We start from the raw sequence: 17745 nt of genomic DNA on the forward strand, positions 1-17745 counted from the left end.
GTTGAACGATGCCTGGGTTTGTCAGTACTGTGTTCTCCAGCCCTATTGCAAGTAACTGACATAGCACATACTCAATAATTACTTTTATATTGACATCTTCAGTGATGTCAGTGTCAAATCTTTGTAGATTTAGTGCTCGTTGATTCATTTTTTCTCTTCACTGACTTTGTATTCTCTGCTTTAGATGATTTTGTTGAATTTTATGGTATCACTTTCCCAAGGTACTGTTTTTTCTTGTTTCTGAATTATTGGGACTACTTCTCTTTTGCCTATGTATAACTTACACTTGTTTATTGATGGAAATAGTATATGTAAATTATTTTAAAGTCACATTTTAAATGGTCTAGGAAAGCTTTATGTTTAAATAAATTCCAGTGGAAGCCATTTTGTAACATAGTTTTCCATTATTATGTCACAATTTTTAATGTGTAATTTTTAATTTTGCCTATAATGTTCCTAGAGGAGGCACACTGGTAATTGTTTCTATAAAAGATACTTGATTATTTTCTTTCTTTGATTCTGTGGTGATAGTTTTCAAAGTGACTGCTTTGTACTAGATATAATCTGTCTTGAAATTACTGCTTTTACTGGATATAATCTTGCCCTTTCACTTTACCTAACAGATGGTGGTTACATTAGAAAAGGTTTTGGTTTTATTCATATTAGAATCTAAGAGCTTATCTGTTGGTTTCATATTACTTTTATTAGCAGATGTATATAAAAATATATGTGTGTGTAAGTATAAATATACTTACATAGAAGGTATTTATAAGCTATAGTAACTGCTATATTTGCAGCTCTATTAAATACCAGAACCATGTGACCTTGCGGAAAAGACAGTTATTTGCTCTAGTTGGGTTATGTCCCCGATAGTGATGTGAGCACAGCTGGTGGAGGATGGTGTTTCTGTGGGTCTCAGAAAACCCTTTGTCTTGTGCAGCCCTAGTGTTCGAGGGACACACTTCACTTTGCTGTGACCGAGACAGGCAGCTGACAGCCCGCTGGAGGCTATGGAGTGCAGCTCCGTGCTTTTGTGAACCTGTGTCATTGAGGCCTTCAGAGCTTTAGAGCAAGAAAGAAGGAAAGCTGTGGGCTGAGAAAGCATGCACCATTTTTGTATGTATTGATGTTAACTCCATATTAACAGAGGTCATCTCAGAGCAAGCATGAAGCTGGCTCACATGAAGCCGAACGGCAGAATGAAGGTCAAGGAGTGGCAGAAATCAACATGGCAACTGTGGGTAGCGGTCAGGTAAATAGATTATTTTATTAATTTCTTTTCTAGTTAACTATTTAAATATTTTAAAAGAAATACTGAGTGAGATGATTCTCACATGACCTGTTTCCTTCCTAAATGGATATCTCCAGAAGAATTCAGTACTAAAATGCTATGTCATTTTTCTTTATTATATTTAACTATGAAGCTTTCAAATTTCCAAGTATATTTTATAGCTCTAAAGTATGTGTCTCTGTTTTAGCCTAAAATGATTAATGTGAGTAGAGTTTCTTTGAAAAATAAATACTAAGCTGCATTTTGGTCATATGTGATTTGACCTAGTTATTACTGCTTGCATTGAATAGATTTGCTCTTTCTCTGTGGCATTCTAAGATATTTTTGTGTTTTTTAAAAAAATCATAAAGAGTTAATATTTTCATCTTCAGTTGTATTCCAGGATTATAGAAACCTAGCATTTAAATAAACAATTCTAATGCCCATTAAAATAAAAGTAAATAAATACCCTAGTCATATTTACTATTATCATCTTTAGCAAAATTATGGAAGACAATTTTTTAAAATGTAGAACATTATCTTGTTGTGCTGCCATCAGTTTTCTATTAGAGTTTGATTGGAATGTATCCTAATGAGTATTTTTCTTTGGAGTGTTCTGTATTCTCCACATTTTTTCAAGCAATATTTTATGTTTTAAATGAATGATTTTTTAAAATACAGTTTCAACTAAGTTGATTTTAAGGAAATTTTCTTACTGTTGATATAAAATATTCCTTTAGTGCCTATAGATTACTTTTAATGATACTATTTATTTGTTCTATTAGTTCATTAAAATTTAAAGCTTAAAATGTCTCATACTTAATTTAAATATTTAAATTTACCACATTTAAACAAAAATATACTTCATTTTAATATTACTGGTCCACATTGTACTGGATAATACTCTACAGATGGTAAATTAGGGCAAAAAAAAATTATATTCCAATAGTACATTTGGGTTCTTTGTCTACTACTTAGGGAGTTCTCTGAGATTATCATGTGTTCCTACACATATGTAGAAAGAAGTTCTGTCTTCTTGACAAAAATCTTTTTTTTTTGCTTTAGGATTAAGACCCACTATTAATACTTTGGGGTCATATTTCAATTATTATATCCTTTAAAGCCTCACCTAGCCAATAAGCTCAATATTTATTTTTTTAATTGAATTCTTATCTCATTTCTTATATCAGAATTTAACTCTGAATATATTAGATTTAATGTCAAAGATGAAAACTTTAAAAAACAGTTTACTTATTTACCTATGTTGTGTCTTAGTCGTGGCATGTGAGATCTTCTTCCCTGCGGCATGCGGGATCTTCTGTTACGCCGTGCAGGCCCAGAAGTCGTGGCCCTCGGACTTAGTTGCCTTGCAGTATGTGGGATCTTAGTTCCCAGACCAGGGGTCAAACTCGCATCCCCTGCATTAGAAGGCAGATTCTTAATCACTGAATCACCAGGGAAGTCCCCCAAATGAAAACTGTTAGAAATATTAAAAGTTAAGGAAATGAGCATAGAGTTTTTATAATCATGAAGTGAGTAGGAAACCATAAAAGAACCATAGGCTTCATTTAAAAATGTAAGACTTTAGTGTGCGATAAAATCATAACAAACTTACAAGACAAAAACCAAAATCACATTAATGACGCTACAGCTACTTCCAGATCTTAATGTAGATAAGAGGTGTGTCTGTGAGACTGTGATCCAGTTATGCCAAAATCCCTTTACCTGTCAGACTCTTGGGGTTTGTTCATTTCTTTTGTTATTTGCTCCAGAGACAAAACAGTTGACACTAACAAAACTGAAAATAATCTCTTTGACTTTCTCAGAATCACAGTAATATGATCCATCAAGCTCCTGCCCTAGTGCCCTTGGGGAAGGAAGTTCATTGTACCTCACCTGGTTTCCTGCCCACAGCCACTCTGCCAGAATGATCTTTCACGAGTAAATCACCCTCTTGGTAAAATCCTTTGTTGGCATCCATTGATTCTCAGAAAAAGACAAGCCTTACTACGACCTGTATAACCTGGCTCCTGCCTAAACTTGCCAGCTGTCTGTCACCCTTTGCTCTCAGCACGCCTGCCACGCTGGCCCTTCAGGACTTCCCCTTGACGGCTTCCTCTGCTGCAGCCTGCACACCATCTGCCCGTTCCCTCTTGTGCCTTCTCATCCCACTTCACTCAGTTAACAGCAGTTTGTGTGTGTCTGAACTTTAGCGTGATTTCTCTCAAGAGGCTTGAACTGTTCACATCCCATTACAGGCTGTCCTCGCTTGTTCTTCTCACCTTGAAGACCACATTTGCAGTTTTATATTTATTTATGTGGTTATTTCTGTTCTCCCTACTAAATTGTAAGCTCCAGAAAGACAAAGATTCTTTCCAGTTTTATTCATTTTTATATCCCCACAGTCCCTGATAAATAAATAGTAGATAATAGCAATGAATATATGTAGGTTGGAAGGGATAACTAACATCCCTTCTAGAAAGAGGGATTTTTGATCTGTGATTAATCTCCCTTGAATGTTAAATGAAAAGAGAAAGCTAGAAATAAATTATATGGGCTAGATCCCTACTTGCTTAGTATATAACTTTATGTGTAATTCATTTATGAATCGATCTCAGCTTTTCCATTTAATGTTTAGAACCAGATCTCTAGTGAGACAACCAGTAAGTAGTGATGAAGTTCAAACAAGACTGGGAAAGAGATGAAATGGTAGGAGAACCTTTTCCACTGCCAATAATATGTTTTTAAGCCTGTTATTATGGAAAATTTCAAATATATACAGAGGCAAACAGAGTAATAGAGTAATCTGCAGGTACCCTATATACTTTGTCCTCTGATTTTATTTTTGGAAAAGATCCCAGACATCATCATTTTTTGCTTAAATATTAAATACTTCACTGTGTATTTACAGAATATAACATTTTTTTAATTGAAATGTAGTTGATTCCTAACATTGTTAGTTTCAGGTATACAGCAAAGTGATTCAGTTATATTGTATTTTTCCAATTCTTTTCCATTTTAGGTTATTACAAGATATTGAATAAAATTCCCTAGGGCTTCCCAGGTGGTGCTAGTGGTAAAGAACTTGCCTGCCAGTGCAGGAGACAAAAGAGCTGCGGGTTTGATCCCTGGGTTGGGTAGATCTCGAGGGCATGGCAACCCACTTCAGTGTTGTTGCCTAGAGAATCCCACGGACAGAGGAGCCTGGCGGGCTATGGTCCATAGGGTCACAAAGAGTTGGATGTGACTGAAGCGACTTAGCATGCACACATGCACATACTATAAAGTAAATCCTTGTTTATTTTATATATATCAAAGTGTATGTATCTGTTAATCCCATACTCCTAATTTATCCCTCCTCCCATTTCCCCTTTAATAACTATAAGTTTGTTTTCTGTGTCTAAGAATACTTTCTTTTAAATTGAAAATACAGTTGATTTACATTATTGTGTTAGTTTTAGCTCTACAGCAAAGTGATTCAGTAACATATACATATTTTTTGGATTATTTATATCTGTTGATCCCATACCTTTAATTTGTCCTTCTCTGTCATCTGTGGTAACCGTAAGTTTGTTTTCTGTGTCTGTGAGTCTATTTCTGTTTTGTGTGTAGATATATTTGTATTATTTTTTAGACTGTACATATAAGTGATCTCATATAATGTCTGTCTTTGTCTGACTCCCTCACTTAGTATGGCATTCTCTAGCTCCATCCATGGTGCTGCAAGTGGCAGTATTTCATTCTTTTTTGTGACTTCTTAAACCATTGTATCTTCTTAAAACCATCATCTGTTGATGGGTACTTGGGTTCTTTCCAGGTCTTGGTTAATATAAATAGTGTTGCTGTGAACATTTGGGTGCATTTATCTTTTCAGATTAGAGTTTTCATCTTTTTTGGATTTATGCCCAGGAGTGAGATTGCTGGATCATGTGGTAACTCTATTTTTAGTTTTTTAAGAAACCTCCATACCGGTTTTCATTGTGGCTGTACCAATTTATATTCCCACTAACAGTGTAGAAGGATTTCCTTTTCTCCACATGCTCTCCAGACTTTTTGCTTTGATGGTGGCCATTTTTAATTTGAATTTCTCAGTAATCAGTGATGTTGAGCATCTTTTCATGATTTGTTGGCTATCTGTATGCCTTTTGAAGGAATGTCTGTTTAGGTCTTCTGTCCATCCTTTGATTTTTGTTGCTTTTATTTTTTATTTTTATTTTTTTGATACTGAGTTGTATGAGCTGTTTGTACATTTTGGATATTGACTGTCAATCAAATATTTTCTCCCAGTCTGTAGGCTGTGTTTCTGTTTTGTTGATAGTTTTCTTTACTGGAAAAAAATCTTTTAAGTTTGACTAGGTCCCGTTTATTTATTTTTGCTTTTATTTGTTTTCCCTTGGGAGACTGATCTAAGAAAATATTGCTATAATTTGAGACTATGAGACTATTTTGCCTATGTTTTCTTCCAGAAGTTTTATGGTATCATGTCTTATACTTATGTCTTTAAAACAATTTGAGGGATTTTGGGGGCTTGTTTGTTTATGGTGTGAGGGTGTGTGCTGACTTCACTGATTTACATGTAGCTGTCCAGCTTTCCTAGTGTCACTGGCTGAAAAGACCGTCTCTTCTCCGTTGTGTGTTCTTATCTCCTTTGTCAAGGATTAACTGACTGTAGGTATGTGGGTTTACTTCTGGGTTCTCTATCCTGTTCTTTTGGTCTGTGTGTCTATCTGTCATGTTTCTGTACAAATGCCATGCTGTTTTGATTACTGTAGCTTGGTAGTATTGTCCGAAGTCCCAAAGCACTCTGCAGATTTAATGCAATTCCTGTCAAGATGCCTATGACATTTTTCACAGAACTAGAACAAATAATACTAAAATTTCTATGGAACTACAAAAGGCCCAGAATTGCTAAAGCAGTCCTGCAGCCAGAGGACACCTAGAATACATAACTATTATGCCATTATTACACTCCCAAAGAAACTAACAGTAGTTCCTCGGTAGCATCAGATTTCAAATTTGCAGTTGCTTCGTAAATGTCATAATTTTTAAATTTATGTGACACAAGGGCCAGATAAAGTCCATGCACAGAGATTGGTTAGTGTGTCTTTGAAGTTTCTTTTAATCTATAGATTTCTTCTTTGTCTCTTAGATTTTTGCTGTATATTTATTGAATAACCAAAGTTATTTGTCTTCTCAAGTTTTCCATAGTCTGAATTTTGCTAGGAACATCTGCATGGTGAAGTTTGACCTATCTCTCTGTCTTCTGTATTCCCTGTAAATTGGTATTGGGTCTAGCAATGTGATCAGATTTGGTCTCAGGCCCTCATTCTATGCCTGAGACTTTCATAGGTAGCATAGTGGTCTTCCACCAGAAAGCACATAACATCTTTTTGTGATATTCACAGCATTTATACTTAATGTCTACCTTTATTAATTCACTAAGGGTTGTAGAATTAGCTGTAGTACTTTAATAAAGAGAAACTTCTCATCTACTGTTGGGCCACTTCCGTGTACCATCTGTATGAAAAAAGGCAAGGTGAGGAGGGTGCTTGCTTCTTTTGCTTCTTCTCCCTCTTACACAGTTTCACAGAGAGTTGGAGACTGTTGCTACCTTTATGGTGAACTTCTTAGAGTCACTTTGTTTTGTTTTGTTTTGTTTTCTCAGAAAAATACTGTTTTTTGAGTCCCTTCCTAAAGTGAGCAAGTAGATAATAGAAGAGGGATTTGTACCCAGCAAGTGTAGTTGAAATTGACTGTGTCCCAGCTGTACTGATTGAACTGCCAGGCATAGTCCTTCTTGGGCCCCTCGGCACACATTTGAGTGCCTCTGATGGCAGTGGATATTGAAAGGTGGATAAAGGAGGACCAGAAGATAGAGAAGTGCTTGATTCTAATGTGTGTTGAAAAGGAGATGCAGGTCAGAAGCAACAGTTAGAACCAGACATGAAACAACAGACTGGTTAAAAATCTAGAAAGGAGTACATCAAGGCTGTATATTGTCACCCTGCTTATTTAACTTATATGCAGAGTACATCATGAGAAATGCCAGGCTAGGAGACTCACAAGCTGGAATCAGGATTGTTGGAAGGAATATCAGCAACCTCAGATATGCAGATGATACCACTCTAATGGCTGAAAGTGAAGAGGAACTAAAGAACCGCTTGATAAAGGTGAAAGAGGAGAGTGAAAAGGCTGGCTTAATATTCAACATTCAAAGAATGAAGATCATGGCATCCTGTCTTATCATTTCATGGCAAGTCGATGGGAAAAGTGGGAACAGTGGCAGATGTTATTTTCTTGGGTTCCAAAATCACTGCGAATGGTGACTGCAGCCATGAAATTAAAAGACACTTGCTCCTTGGGTGAAAAGCTATGACCAACCTAGACAGCATATTAAAAAGCAGAGGCGTCACTTTGCTGACAAAGGTTCACATAGTCAAAGCTATGGTTTTTCTAGTAGTCATATACGGATGAGAGATTTGGACTGTAAAGAAGGCTGAGCAGTGAAGAATTGATGCTTCACTGTGAAGAATTGAACTGTGGTGTTGGAGAGGACTCTTGAGAGTCCCATGGACTACAGGGAGATCAAACCAGTCAATAGTAAATGAAATCAACCCTGAATATTCATTGGAAGAACTGATCCGGAAGCTCCAATACTTTGGCCACCTGATGCAAAGAGGCAAGTCATTGAAAAAGACCCTGATGCTGGGAAAGATTGAGCACAAGAGGAGAAGGGGGCAAAGGAGGATGAGATTGTTGGATGGCATCACCAACTCAAAGGACATGAGTTTGAGTAAACTCCAGGAGATAGTGAAGGACAGCTTGGCATGCTGCAGTCCATGGGGTCACAGAGAGTCAGACTTGGCTTAGCGACCGAACAACGATAACCATTTCTTACAGGTTACTGCTTCTCTGGTCCCTCTGAAGGATGTTGGTGCAGACTTAATCATAATAAAAAGGCCCAGGAAAGATTCTCAAGACTCATCTGGCTTATAGGTAGTATGGGTATGGGAATGTTCTCTTGGAATCTCCTTATAATAAATCCATCTAGGTTTCTAGCTAGAGAGTTTGGGAGAGCAGAGTGGAGAGTGTCCCAAAATCAAGAATCTATATAGAAAGATACTAAGTCTGAAGCTTAAAGGTGATTGATGTCTACACTGAAATGAATGTCAGAACATGTTTCATCGTAGACATGGGTTTTTCCTTGCTTTGTAATGTAACCTCTTGTTTCTCTTCTGTTTCAAACAATATGTTAGTTATCTATTGCTGCCTGACAAATTTAGCAGCTTAAATCAGCAACCATTTATTGTCTTTGTAGGTCAGGAATCCTGGTGCAGCTTAGCTGAGTGCCTCTGGTTCAGGGTCTCTCATAGGCTGCAGTCGCCATGTTGGCTGGGGCCACAGTCATTTCAAGATTTGATGAGGGGAGGATCTGCTTCTAAACTCACCATATGACTGTTAGCAGGCCTGAGATGTCCAGGCTGTCGGCCAGTGGTATCATTTCTTGCCACCAAGGCCTCTGCAAAGAGCAGTTCATAGTGTAGTATCTGGCAATCCCTCAGAGAAGAACAAGAGAGGGTGTCCAGGATGGAAGCCACAGTTTTTGTAAACTTATCTTGAAAGTGACTTCTCATCATATCTATAGCAGTCTGTTCGCTAAAAGCCTTACACAAAATCTGGCCTACACTTAACCACAGGAGTAGTTCACAAGGTGGTGAATTCTAGAAGACAAGGCTCCTTACGGGTTGTGTTACATCCTCACTACCAGAAACAGTCAAAGTATTTAGATATCCTTAAAGACAGTATGCTTGCTTCAGCATAAGGAGTCATTCATTTCCTCCTGTAGATCAAAAGCAGCCCTTTGCCAAAATTTCCTTAAAAGTCTCCCACCTGCTCTCTTTATCTTGAGTCTTGGTCCCTCAACTCCATCCTCCTTATTGCAATCAGAAGAAGCTCTTAATCTCCAAGTGAGTCAGTTTCTCTGTCTCTCTCTCTCTCTCTCTCTCTCTCTCTCTCTCTCTCTCTCTCTCTCTCTCTCTCACAGGCACACACACACGTACACATTCTTTGTGACCTGTGCTTAGGGCCTCTGCCTCATCTGAGCTGCTGTGTGGCTGACCCTCCTCTTTTTTAAGGAGACACCTCTCTGTCGTTCACAGTCAGACAGCCCTTTACTCTACAATCCCGAGCTGAGTGCCCGCCACTCCTGTCTGCACACCTGCGCTCGTCACGGCACTGTGTGTTTACATGTTGAGCAACCTGTCCAGGCTCCATATGCAGCGAGGGTGGGGGTGTCTTACTCACTTACATTCCTACAGACTAGCATTGCACCAAGAAAGGACAGAAATGGTATGGACATAACAAGCAGAAGATGCTAAGAAGAGGTGGCAAGAATACACAGAAGAAGTGCACAAAAAAGACCTTCATGACCCAGATGACCACGATGGTGTGGTCACTCACCTAGAGCCAGACATCCTGGAGTGTGAAGTCTAGTGGGCCTTGGGAAGCATTTCATCACTCAATGGGGCTTTCTTCCAGCCAGTGTATATTTAGCTGAATATGGTTTCATGCCTTTTGATTTGGGAAAGAATATTACTCTTAGAATGTCTTCAGTGTTTGGTTTCTTCTACATTGTACTTTGTCTTTTACAACAGTTTTTTTTTTTCCTCCTTCAGTCTTTCTCTAAATTCTACTCAAGTTTATAGATAAAAATACTCATTTTGAGCAGTTATAAATGTTCACACTTTAATGGTATATTTAGCTATTTACCCTAAAGACAGTTCATTTGGAGTATCTTAGCATGAAGCTAGCTATATTTATCTATAATCTAAATTATACTGTCTATAATTTGCTTAATTTCTAGGGGTCAAGTACACGAATAGATCATGAAACAGCCAGTGTTTTGAGCTCTAGTAGCACACATTAAGCTCCTTGAAGGCTGACCAGTCATCTGGGAACCAAGGTAACGGATTATAGAGTCTTGTCGCTAGAACTCTGAGTGCTCTACTAAAACATTCTTCATGCTTCTTTTAATTTTGGCTTAAGTATTCTTTTGTTTCCATCATCGCAGTCTCTTAAAGAAATGACAGCCAGGTCTCTGCAAGCATCCTGAGGTGCAGCCCACAGCTGGCTCGCCCCCCTGAGCTCTCCCCTCCCCGTGACTTTCTGCCTGGCTGCCCTGGCTGCAGTGGTGCAGCCCTCCGCTTCCCACCCTGCTGCACAGTGACCCTCAGGGTCCTCGCCAGCCTGCAGAGCTCTTCTTGGGCTTTCCTTCTTTACAGAGCGTTTTCTGACCCAGGGCCCTCGCGCCTGCCCATGCAGTCTGTGTCTGCCTCCTTTGAAGCACTACATTTGGAGCACGGGGACTATTTTTTAAACAGTATATTTTCCATTACATCTAAATACTTCCTTGTTTTCATAGCATATTCTACATACTCTTTCTTTACTTTAGTAATATAATGGCTCTGAGGAAAAGCATTACATAACTAATGTCGATATAAGAAATGAATTTTAGAGTAGCAGTGATATTATTAATATAAAACTTAATCCTTTTAGTAACTCACAATAGTTACTACTTGGGATCACTAATATGCCAGTAACTGCTAAGACTTGTACGTAAACTATCTCTGATCTTTTCCAAAACCCTTTGAATGTATTATTCTTGCCCCTCTTTTAAGTGAGAATACTAAAGCCAAAAAGATGGTAATTAAATTAGAATTCCACCCCAGTCTGTCCAACACGAGTAGTTTTTACTGTAAAGAAAACCTTTAATATATAAGAGTACTATTGCTTGAAAACTGGCAGCTTGAATACCATTTCCTTTTGGAGTGATTTTTGCATGATAATATTAAGACCTTACTACATTTTTGAATGCCAGCTACTGTCCTGTATACATGTGTGACTTTAGTTAATCTTCACAAAGAAAACCCTATTAGGTAAATTACTCCGTTTGGCAGCTGAGACAGCTGGACCTCAGAGAACTCTGGTAACCTGCTTGTGTCACACAGCTCACTTGCAAATAGTAGGACATTACCAGAAGAGTCTCAAGGTGGCTAAAGTTGCCCCTGGTTTGGAACCACTAATTTATAGATATGATGCATTTCTATAATAGCCTCAACTTTCACACAGTAGCTCTTGCTTTTAAAAAATGCGGTTGATCACAGGACAGGATGACTGGGTGCTATTTCCTGTTTCTGATCTGCTTCTGAGTAAATTCTTGGAATTTACAGGAAGGGAGTAATGATGCTTACCAGCTGCTTAAAAAAAATTAAATAAGAATATTGACTTTGTATCTCTATATGATCAGGGATCATCCCTATATGATCCCTTTATGAGAAAATACTTTTACATGTATAAGGGAGATATCATAATTTTAACAATATTATAATCTGGTGACGGTTAGCAATTGCTTAGAACCAGTACTTAGTAAATAGTAATTGCTAAAAAACATTTTCTCTTTACTGATTATGGTTGTAGATTTTAAAAAGTAAAATTTTTAATTGTGTAAAGAATTTTAGATAAACCACATTTCTTGCTCTGTATGTGTTGGTAGGTGTGTGTGTGTGTGGTGGGTGGGGGAGATGTGAGAAAGAGAAAAATCAGTTGATTGTCTTTCATTATGATAACAGATTTTCACCCACTGATCCAGATAATAGCAGTTTAGGTATGCAAGAACCTACTGTCTCCTTATGACTATATACTACCACTACTAATATTTACTCATAAAGAAGATGGTGATAATGATTATAGCAATATGGATTTTGAAATAACGCTCATTACTTCATCCTGGAAAGAGATTTTTGTTTTTGTTTCTGTTTTTGTTTGAGTTACAGCTAATATCCCATTCATCACTTCATTGGTGTTGGCTTTTGGCTATTAAAGTCATAATTTTGTTTCTAAACTCATTTGGCCCACAGGTGGAAATGGTGTATTCATTGTTGTCAATGCTTGGTACTCATGATAAGGATGATATGTCGTGAACTTTGCTAGCTATGTCTAGCTCCCAAGACAGCTGTATATCCATGCGACAGTCTGGATGTCTTCCTCTCCTCATCCAGCTTTTACATGGCAATGACAAAGACTCTGTGTTGTTGAGCAATTCCTGGGGCGGTAAAGAGGCTCTGGCCAGGGCCAGTGCAGCACTCCACAACATCATTCACTCACAGCCTGATGACAAGAGAGGCAGGCGTGAAATCCGAGTCCTTCATCTTTTGGAACAGATACGAGCTTACTGTGAAACCTGTTGGGAGTGGCAAGAAGCCCATGAACAAGGCATGGACCAGGACAAAAATCCAAGTATGTTCCATATGGTGCATGTGACAAAGCAAATGTAAAAGTTTTTGAAATGAAAAGTTTTTTAATTAGGACGGTGTCTTTATGAATCAGAGTGGGAAATTCATATTAGCCACCTGCACCGCTCACATAGTTTAAAGCTTAATTTCTCTATTTCCCTAGGAAAAAAAGTTAGCAAAGGGAAATGTTGTGTGCACTACAGTACAACCAGAAAATAACAGAAAATCAAAGTAGACTTAAACAGTCATAGCATAGTTGATCTAGAAAGAACTTGAGCGATTATGTTCTCCTTCTCTTGAGATTAAGCTCAGGAAAGTGACTTTACGTAAGTTCCTTCAGCTGTGAGTGACCAAGCCGTTCTCTTATATTTGCATATCGCTTTACTCAGTGGATGCAGAGCTGTGTTATATCTGTTATTTGATCCTTAGAACAGCCTTGTGAAGTAGGAAGAGAAGATATTATCATCTTCATTTTACAGATGAAGAGACTGAGGTTCAGAGAGGCCAAAAGACTTGCCTGTGGCTTCACAGGTAGTGGGTGGGGGATCCAGGGCCAGAGGCCAGACCCCCTGACCCTCAGCCCAGTGTCCTTCCCACTTCACTGCCTGTCTTCAGGCCTTGGGGCCCCAGCTGCTGGGGTGATCAGCCACCCAGCTTTTTTCTCAGGGAGAAACCCTCTCCCCCAGGAGCAGGGATCATGGGAGTTGGGACCCTTGAGGAGATAAGTTACTTCATTCCTGTAGGAAGAACCAAAAGCAGTAAGTATATAAGGTAAGACCTCCTTTCACCTGGTAAGAACCCACACATAGACATACACACAGCAAAGGACTATCGAGTCAGTATCTTGATTGGGGGAGCAGGAGAAAGACTGATGATGAGAACTTGATCTATAAAGATTTAGTAGATTTCTCTTAGGGTTAGGTATAAAGGTGAATTTATTTAAAATTAAAAAATTTTCAACAGTAAGAATATAGCAGAAATGTCCTTTCTGTTTGTCCTAGGGCTAGGGAGAATTAATAAGTTGCTTTACTGGGAGAACATTATCTTTCTGGATTGTTTTCTTTGGCTGTCCACAATTATGTAATGACTTGTATTGTGTGCTCTTAATACCTGTTCTCAGACAAGTTAAATAGAATAAATACTATTACTTCTGAAAAATAGACTTGGTTTTTCAATTTTTATTTCAAGTAACAGTTTTGAAACTTTATGTATAGCACTAAATGTGTAAGTACATTTTCTTAGACACTTTTCCTTTAAATTTTTATTTACTATCTGGTGTCTATATAATAAACTTTCTCTACTAGAGTTGCACTAGGTTTCTCTATACATTTCTATACAGCCATGTGCCTTTCAGCTTTGAAAATATAAATTATAAATAAATAGTTTTATACCAAAATGTTTTTATTATTTCAAATAACCAGTATAATTTTTAAGTTATTAGTTGAATTATAGCATAAACCTACATGGGAGTTAGTCCAGCAGACTTGGTGAAAGGCTGGTGAGGGGTAAACATTTTTACAGAACCAAAGAAAGCCCTTTACCTGTATTTTCCTTTCCATGTGTATAGTAGTTATTCATCTCTTCAGCAAATACTTGTTGATTCACTAAGCTACCATGCATGAGAAGTATATCTGCAAACTCAGTATTTTTTAGGTATAATAAACATCACTACTTTGAGAAAACAAAGCATTATGGTTTATGTCAACTTTATTTTTCAGTGCCAGCTCCTGTTGAACATCAGATCTGTCCTGCTGTGTGTGTTCTAATGAAACTTTCATTTGATGAAGAGCATAGACATGCAATGAATGAACTCGGTAAGATAAAAATGTTTCTTAATGCCATAGAAGAATCCTGAAGATTTTTTGTCATTGTTGAATTAGGATATAAGGTCACTAACTTCTATTACCATCTGTTTCTTCCTTGTAGCAAGTGACTGGTTTCAAGAGAAGACAATGTCCTAAGTGACAGAAACTGCTACCCTTTTATAGCCTAACTTGGGTTTTTAAAATCTTAGCCAGAGATGGGCGAAAATAAATAAATAAATGGGCCACTCCTGCCAATATTGTCAAGGTAGACTCTGGGTGACAGTTGGTGGGAGGGTAATTTGAATCGTTTTGAGATGTGATGATGTGGAGCTTTGTAATTATTTTTGAACTCAGTCACCTCTGATGGACACAGGAATGAATTATTATTAAGATTCTCATTTATCTTCATGGTCATCCGTACTTTACTGGATTTTCATGATAAGCAGTGTGTTTGGTATCTCTGAAACTCGTCAATAATGGAAAAAGCATTATTCTCTAATTTATGTTAGAAAGCATTCCATTAATTTTGGAAGGATTACTCTCAGTATGTATTCTCACATACTCTGAACCTTACAGAACCTGCCTCTGTGGCCCGCATTTTTCATGTGATGGTTTCTCTTTGGTTTCTAGGTTCATTTTGCACATGTGGTATTTGTAAGTTGCATCATGCTGAGCCATCTCATGTGAACCTGGATAGCTGTAGTCATGCCACAAGCAAGAAGCACGCACTGAGTCTCCATCTTGGTGTAGCTGTGCCCTTGCTTTCTGTGCTGTTTATGTTACCTTTCATTCCAGGCCCCGCTTTGCATCTCTGCCACCCTTACCATTTTCATTCATCATTTATCTTCAAAGTGACAAAGTTGTGAGTTTCTTAAGACGCAGAGAACCTGAACAGCTGAGAATGAGTGCTGTCCCCTTGAGACCGTCATTTTGGGAGGCTGTGTGTACTTGGTCTCCGCCGGCCCCCAGCTGCACGTTTCTCCCCACAGGCCCTAGCCCACTTGATTCTCTTCCCTTACTCCCCAGGTTCCTGTGAAATTGAGTATGCACTTGTGAGTTCTCCCCTCCTCAATACAATCCAGCATTGGTGAAATTTCAAGTTTGGGTGGTTTTTTTGGTTTTTTTTAACACTCATAATAATGAGAAAAATAATGAACAAACAGGAAAACTAATCCAGTTTTAAGCTCCCACAAATGTTTTCTCTAAATGTCCCTGTGTTCCAATGAACTGTAGACTAGGACTGACCCACATTAATCATCTGAATTTCCAAGTGAAATCTGGACTCAGTATTTGTTCCTCTTCCTTCTTCAGGTAGGAAGGCTACCCGGGGCATTTCATCCCAGGAGCTATGGCAGGGGCTTTCAGGTGAGGAGCAGGATGGGGCCTATGGGGGTGTTACTGTGGGGATGTAGCCACAGGGGATTACCTTCTCACTCCTAGCCTCTGACTTTGCGTTGGAGCCAAAGAAGAAACTAGGTGTGTAGACTGTGGATAGATGCAGTCAGGTAGCACAAGGGATCTGACAGTGAGGGATAGGAGGAAAGAAGTCCCAAGTAGATGAAGAAAAATTCCTAAGCCCAGTCAGCTAGGACTGTCTTTTGTAGATGCAAGAAAATTCTACAACCATTAGGGTCATTTAAGTTTGCAACTATTAGTGTTGCAAGTTTTAGACTATAATACCAGGAATGTACACATTTATTAATTTCCAACTCTGTCCTAGAAACTGTGCTAGGCACTAGATAACAAAATGAAATCCAGTAAGTGGCCCAGGTGATTCTTATGGGACTAAAAATGCCAAAGCTTCTTTCTTTCTGGCCTCTTAAAAAATACAAAGTCTTTTACACTAAATTTCATTCTGCTCAACAAAATAAATTATATGCTCTTATTCAAGTTATTTGCTTATATCCTTACCCGATTAATAAAGTCTCTGGTGCTAAATATTCAGTTTTTGTTTTACTAGATACAGAAACCTCCACCATAAACTCCTAGTTCTATTAAAACAGACACTGGCCCTGCCTATATTTCTAGATACTTTAAACAATTTTTACAATCTTTTTCTATTAAACATATTATAAGTGTTCCTTATAATCCACAGACACGAGACATAGTCGAACGAGCACCTCACACACTAAAGTTACAAATAAAAAGAACTTAAAGAAAGGGGAATACACAGGAACACTGCTGTCTTCCTTATCCAGAGCAGACTTTACTAGATTCCAACATAAGATATTTTCTCAACCCATCACTATTGTTAATACAGCTTTATTCATTTTAAAGTTTTTAAACCTGCCACAGGGAAATATTTTAACCAGGGCAGAAAGGCATTTCGAGGAACTGAAGGACACGTCTCTTCCCCTGCCCATTTGGTACCAAGACGGGTTAATGAAACAATGGAAATCTGGGAAACTAATCTTACAGGGAAAAGGATATGCTTGTATTTCCCCAGGTGGATCCAACAAACTTTTTCCTCGGAAAATTCGACCCAAGGGGGCCCCCGACATTCAAAATGGAAACAACAAAAGCCCTAAGAGGAAGACGTTCCAATACAGGCCATGGCTGCGCTAAAGATCTCCAGAAAGCACCACCCTCAGTGACATCTGTAAGGCATAGTTCCGGCCAGGCAGAAAAGGAGAGCCGACCTCAACAGAAGTAGGTTGCCTTTGTTCAGGCAAGGAGGGGCGACAGTCGGCCTAACGACAAGGCTGAGCACCGAGAGGGATCAGGGAGGCTTCATACTTATAGGGAGGTTTGTGGAAGCAATAAGGGAAACGTCAATCAGGCGGGATATTTTAAGTATTCTTTTGTTGAAATGACACTCTATAGTTGGGCAGAGGGTGATAAGTCTTCTGGGCGGGTGTAGGGGGTGGTAGGTTTCCGGACAGGGGGTGATAAGTCCCAGATAGATGCAACTGGCCTGGAGCATCAGGATGGAACTAAAATTATGCTTTGTTTTCTCCAAAGTTAGATGATTCAGCAAGGGGCCTTTGAGACTGTTGCTCTCTTTTCTAGGCCCAAAAGACTCCTTCATTCCAGACCCTGAAATCATAAAAAAAAAGGGGGGGGGGGGAGAAGGGCGCCTTATCTCTCTGGCTACTTCCTGCCGGATGGTGCGACGGTTTTGGGTCTGGAATGGAGGATCGTCCTAGGGCCCACAGTCTCCTTTTTTCTGAGCTTGAGGTGAGGCTCTCGAGAAGAAGAAAACAGTCTTGACCTGATCTCAAGAGATGGCCCGAATCCGTTCTTGGAGAAACCTTTGAAAGAGATTAAAGAGACAGGGTCCAGATAAGAGGAATAGAATGATAAATACTAATGGCCCCAGAAAGGGAGCAGCCAAGGGAGGATCTGTGGGAACAGGTTTTGGGGAATGTAAAGGTTTTCT

The 17745-nt window shown here is 38.7% G+C and overlaps 1 long non-coding RNA gene across 1 annotated transcript in view; it reads left to right on the forward strand.

The window, feature by feature from the left end:
* The window catches only part of LOC136155304 (uncharacterized), a 33166-nt gene extending 20607 nt beyond the window's left edge, over nucleotides 1-12559 (forward strand). Inside the window, exons 3-6 of the long non-coding RNA XR_010660766.1 lie at nucleotides 941-1252; nucleotides 3097-3227; nucleotides 10134-10232; nucleotides 12187-12559. This is a non-coding gene — a long non-coding RNA (uncharacterized lncRNA). The remainder of the gene's footprint in view (nucleotides 1-940; nucleotides 1253-3096; nucleotides 3228-10133; nucleotides 10233-12186) is intronic.
* Nucleotides 12560-17745: the final 5186 nt, after the last annotated feature.

The sequence above is a fragment of the Muntiacus reevesi genome, unplaced genomic scaffold, assembly GCF_963930625.1.
Source record: "Muntiacus reevesi unplaced genomic scaffold, mMunRee1.1 SCAFFOLD_138, whole genome shotgun sequence".
Classification (NCBI taxonomy): domain Eukaryota; kingdom Metazoa; phylum Chordata; class Mammalia; order Artiodactyla; family Cervidae; genus Muntiacus; species Muntiacus reevesi.